The sequence below is a fragment of the Colobus angolensis genome, unplaced genomic scaffold, assembly GCF_000951035.1.
Source record: "Colobus angolensis palliatus isolate OR3802 unplaced genomic scaffold, Cang.pa_1.0 Scaffold37, whole genome shotgun sequence".
Lineage (NCBI taxonomy): Eukaryota > Metazoa > Chordata > Mammalia > Primates > Cercopithecidae > Colobus > Colobus angolensis.
This window is the reverse complement of record NW_012117043.1, coordinates 6866542-6872750: the sequence shown is the minus strand read 5'-3', so window position 1 is coordinate 6872750 and position 6209 is coordinate 6866542.

The window sequence follows — 6209 nt, the reverse complement described above, 5'->3', positions numbered from 1 at the left end:
AAAGGATATGGATGGAAAATCTGGGTCTGTTCCTAGACCAGCAGTGCCCAATAGAAATAGATGAGCCACATCTGTAATTTAAAACTTTCTAGGAGAATCGCTTGAATCCAGGAGGCGGAGGGTGCAGTGAGCTGAGATCATACCACTGGACTCTAGCCTGGGTGACAGAGCCAAACTGTCTCAAAAAAAAAAAAAAACAAAAAACAAAAAACAAAAAAACCCAAAAACAAACCTCTAAGTTTCCATTGGGAAATATTATAAAGGATATGGATGGAAAATCTGGGTCTGTTCCTAGACCAGCAGTGCCCAATAGAAATAGATGAGCCACATCTGTAATTTAAAACTTTCTAGGAGTCACAATTAAAAAGTGCAAAGAAACAGATGAAATTAATTTTCATAATATTTTAAGTCATATCATTTCAGCAGGTAATGGATATGAAACGTATTAATGAGTTGTTTTATGGTGTTTTTCCCACTCCGTCCAGTGTGCATTTTATACTTCAGCATACCTCTGTTCAGGCTGGCCACATTTCAAGGGCTTGATAGCCACATGTGGCTGGTGGCTACCACGCTGGGACAGTGCAGGCCTAGACTATTGCATTGATCAGCATCACACTGATTCTGACAGCCTTATTTATGTTCTTCCTTATTCAAAAAGTTGTGTGTTCTTTTGCACATTTATTTTTCCAGATGAACTTTAGAATCATTTTGTAGGGAAGGGGACCATACTAAATATTCTATTGGTATTTGAAAATAATGCACACTATTGAGTTGGTATAAAGTTTTAATAATCTATGAAGTTGGGTGTATAAAATATTTAAATTTATTGTGTTCCTTTCTTGCCCTCTCCTTCCCTGTGGCTTTTTTATTTTTATTTTTTAAATACAGGGTCTCAACCTGCTGTCTGGACTGGAGTGCAATGGTGCAGTCAGCTTATTGCAGCCTCGAACTCCCTGGCTCAAGCAATCCTCCCTCCTCAGCCTCCTAAGTAGCTGGGAGCACAGGCGCATGCCACCACACCCAACTCATTTGTTTTTTCATATTTTTTGTAGAGATGGGGTCTGCCATGTTGCCCAGGCTGGTCTTGATCTCCTGGCCCCAAGCGATCTCTGCCGCCTCCGCCCTGCAAAGTGCTGGGATTACAGACACAAGCCACTGCACCCAGCCCTGAAATTTTTGTTGTTATCAGAGCATATATGAGACCTTGTACATCAACACATTTATCTTTTTGTAGTTGAGCTGGGCATTTCCGGTAGACTGGATGTCTCCTTGCCAAAAATTCTGTCTTCCTCACGGTAGGAGTGTACATCCTGGTTTTGTTGGAGTCAGGCACGGACTCATTCTGGTCAGTGGAAGAGGGGTAAAGGTGGCACGAGTCACCTAGGCAGATGCCTTGAGCCAGAATGTGGTTCACTTTTCTTCTCCCTCTGCACCAGCATCGGCCACATGCCAGGTAGACACCCATCCACCCGCCTGGGTCCCGGTTTGAAGATGACATGGAACAGGGCTGCAGCCAGCCCTCATGGGTGTGTGGTTTGTGAAACATCTCACATGAGCCTCCGAGGTTTGGGGCTTGTGTGTTCCCCATGGCCTGCCATTCTAGGGTCCCACACCTTTCCTCCAAGGGCTCAGAGCTGTGGCCATAGAAGCTGCCAGGGTACCATGTTCTTATGCTTGACTGGGGACAAGCTCACAAGCTCCTTGCCCTCTCTTCTCATAACCCCATCTGTAAACAGTGGGGGTGAATTAGGTGAGTGCTGCTGACATGCTTGCCAGGTTTGACTTTTGACTGATCTGTGAATAAGAGCCTTCCTGAAGATTCCTCTTAACGAGGCTGACTTGTATTTTTGCAAAGCAAATCATCTAAGAGAGATCTTGGCTGTTTCTTGCTAGAAATAGGCCCAACTGACATCTGGTGGGGACAGACGGTATTTGAGAAGCCCTGATGCTCTGGGCAAGGAAGGCGGATACCTCCTACCTGGAGCTGGGATGGATTTCTTGTCTTTCCCCAGCCTCCCTGGCTTGGTGACAGGCAGGAGCCCTGACTGACTGCTCCCACTGATTTCTTTCTCTCCATTGAGCGCCTGCATCCTGCTGGGTGCTTCAAAGATGAAACTTGCATTGAGACTTTAGGGAGCTTCTCTGTTTTGGGAGCAGTGTTTGATGATCTCGATGCAGATGGTGCTTTCCTGAGTGGGTGCCTTCTCCCACTTTCTAATGGGATCCTGGCAATTGCTGATGAGGTAGGAAGGAAACTGAGGCTTCAAATCAGCAGAGCCAGACTTGAACCCAGGTCTTCAGCACTCCAGACTCTGTCTTTGCTTGCATGTGATGCCTCTGCTTCTCTTTATGATGGTCCGAGCACCAAAAGGACGTGTTGACAAGAAGGATGAATGAGGTGACAGGTGGGAGGGCTCCTCTCCAGAGCTGGCCTCTTCAGGCTTTGAAGGAAGAGGAGGCCGAACAGAGTGGCGTGGCAGGTGAGGGAGAAGCTGAACGGCCAGGGTCATTGCCATGATGGGAAGTACTTCCTGCTGACATTGAGGCTGGTCCTGTAGGTCTGGCTCATGGACACTTGGAAAAGGAGATGGTAAAAGAGCAGGGGCTGGGTGTGATGGCTCACACCTATAATCCCAGCACTTTGGGAGGCCAGGTGGAAGGATCACTTGAGCCCAGGAGAGCCTGGGCAACAGTGAAACCCCATCTCTACTAAAAATAGAAAAATTAGCCAGGTGTGGTGGTGCATGTCTGTAGTCCCAGCTACTCGGGAGGCTGAGGCAAGAGGTGGAGGCTATAGTTGAGCCATGATCACACCACCGCACTCCAGCCTGGACAATAAAGTGAGACCCTGTCTCTAAACAATAAAAAATAAAAATAAAGTGAGAGCATGACATCATAGGAATAGCATGACATCTGCGAAAACATCACTTATAGAAGTTCTGTGTTTTTCGTCTTTTAATAGGTAATAAACACGTAATACATGATTCCAAAGATACTTAAGGATAACCAGAAAAAAGGAAATCTTCCTGTTTCCCCCAGACACCGGCATCTTCTCTCTAGAGGACACTATATCTAGTTTCTTGTGTTTCCTACCAGAGGTTCAATCCCTACACACCAAGCACACACAGATGATAGCATGACATAAACAGAGTCACGCACTAGGCCTGGGTTTGTCAATAAAGTTTTATTGGAACAGGCATGACCATTTGTTTACATATTGCCTGTGGCTGTGTTTATGCTACAACCACAGAGGTGAGTACCTACAATAGACTAGATTGTAGCCCCGCAAAGCCAAAAATACCTAGTCTTTCAAAGAAAGTTTGCTGGCCCCTGCTGGAAACACTCATGTGCAATTCCTACCCCCACCCTCCATTTAATCAAATTTAAATGCAGCTTTGATATTTATTTGCCTGTTTTCCAACCGTGAGTTTTTTTTGTTCTGTTTTTCTGTGAGGCAGAGCCTCGCTCTGTCGCCCAGGCTGGAGTGCAGTGGCACCATCCCGGCTCACTGCCATCTCCACCTCCCGGGTTCAAGCGATTCTCCTGCCTCAGCCTTGTGAGTAGCTGGGATTACAAGCGTGCACCACCACACCCAGCTAATTCTTATATTTTTAGTAGAGACGGGGGGGTCTCACTATGTTAACCCAGGCTGGTCTCAAACTCCTGAGCTAAAGCAATCCACCACCTCTGCCTCCCAAAGTGCTGGGATTATAGGCGTGAGCCACAGCGCCAGGCCAACCGTGAGTGCTTTAGATTTTGAAAATTGCAGAATCTCAGGTTCCTTATGATGATAGTGGGCAGCTCTGTGCCTTGTAGACTTCTTCATGGTACCTGCCTTGTTCCTGGTAGAGTGATCAGGCAGAGGACCCTCCACATCCAGAGGGTGGGCAGTCTTCCCAGGATAGACTGGGAAGACCCTCTTTAGACAGCAAAGTATGGTCCACGAACCTGCAGTGCTGGCAGCTCCTGGGAGCAGAATCTCAGGCTCCACCCTCCTGAATCCTCCTCATTTTTGTGACTCCCAGGCTATTCATACATTCATCAAAGTTTGAACACTTCACGAGCCCAGGGCATGGATGTTCAACCCTGGCTGCATATTGGAATTATTTTGAAAACTACTGATGCCTTTGCAGGACATTCTTAAGTAACGGCTAAAAAGACAAACAAACAAACAAAAATCCTTTAAGTGACTTGATGTCAGAGACCCGTTTTCAGAGACACGGATTTAATTAGTGGGCACTGAGAGAGATATAGAAAAATTATTACCTTTGGAGTGTAACTTGTACACCAAAGTATACCAGCTGCACACATCTTGAGTGTAGAACATGATGCATTTTCACATACGTGTGCCTCTGGGTAACCATCACCAGAGGTTAAAGGAACATTTCTAGGATCCCAGGAGTTGACCTCATGCCCTCATTTAATCAATACCTTGTCCCTTAGGGAACTGTAATTTTATCGCCGGAAGATTAATTTTCCTACTCTGGACTTTTGTGTTAATGGGATGGTGCACTCTGCACTCACCGTTTTGCCTGAGATGGCCCGTGCCTCAGCTCTCTTGTGTGCATTCCACTGTATGAATATACTACAATTTATTTACCCATTCTTTGATGTTCATTGAGCTTTCTGGTTTTAGGCTGTAATGCTTAAAGCTCCTATCCTTCATTCTTGTATTTTTAGTGGATGCATACATTCATTTCTCTCTTGCACATACCTGTAAGGGGTACACACCACAGAGCAGGAACATGTTTAGCTCCAGTAATTATTTGTGTTTGGGGATTTTTTGTTTTTTTTTGAGACAGGGTTTCTCTCTGTTGCCCAGGCTGGAGTGCAGTAGCTGTGTTATAAAATATACACTTTATAAGAAAAAGAATAATTACACATTGAAATATTATTTTGGACATAGTGGGTTAAATAAAACATAGTTACACTTGTGTTTTTGTTTTTCTGAGACAGAGTCTCGCTCTGTCGCCCCAGGCTGGAGTGCAGTGGCGCGATCTCGGCTCACTGCAAGCTCTGCCTCCCGGGTTCACGCCATTCTCCTGCCTCAGCCTCCCGAGTAGCTGGGACTGCAGGTGCCTGCCACCACACCCGGCTAATTTTTTTTTTTTTTTTTTTTTGTATTTTTAGTAGAGACGGGGTTTCACCGGTTACACTTGCTTTTTTAAAGGGTGGCTAGTGGACATGCTAAGATCACATGTGTGCCTCTTAGTTCCTGTTGGACATCACAGGGTGGAGGAACATCCTGATAAGAGGCCACACCATTTCAGACAGTGTTTCTCAAATGAGGGCGCTCAGGCCATTAGCCTCAGTTTACCTGGAGTGCTTGTTAAAAATGCAAAGTGCTGGGACCTGGAATCTGCATTTTCAATAAGCCTCCCAGGCTAAACTCATGCCCACTGCTCCTATAACTTGGGACCATTTGATTTTACTCATAAATAGGCATGCTCCCTTGCTTTAGGTTATGAGTAGCGTTGCTTAGGTTGTGAGCTTGTTTCCTGCGTTGAATTGGCTGCTAGGAAGTGTTCGGGACTAAGTTTTTGGTTAAGTTAGGGTTTAATTATTGTGTAATCTGGGTGGCTGTGTCTCTGCCTTCCAATATCTTGCCTTAGGCTGGAAATATCCCGAGGACAAATACCAAAGTCTATTTGCACAGTTTAAAATTTCTAGCCTTAAAATAGCCATCTTCCAGTCTCAGTTCTGCCGCTGTGGGACTTTGGGTAGGACACAGTCTGTAAAGATCCCATTCTCCAGTGGTTGTTCAGAGTATGAAAAGCGATCATTTAACTTCAATAAAACTTAAAAAAGTAGAGATGATAAAGGTGAAGGCGCTTGGAGAGGGCTAGTTTTCAAGGTTACTCGATGCACACAACACAGATTGCTGCCACTATGTCATAGACCACTAGATGGCGCCACAGCACAAGCTACTGGAAGTGTCCTCCCCGCCTTCCGCACACCGGCCCCCACCCCAGTAGTGAGAACAGCCGTTCTCCACGCGATCTTATTATTAGAACTTAATAGAAATGCACATTCTCGAGCCCTGCCCCAGACCTCCTGAATCCAAAGCTCTGTTTTAACACACTGTCCTGATGCACACTTAAGTTTGAAAATCACGTTCCTAGAATCAAACTCTGGGTAACTTGGGAAGAAGTGAGCAGGAAGCGGTGAGAGGGTGGGCTGTCGGGGGTGAGGGTGGGCGTGCTGGAGGG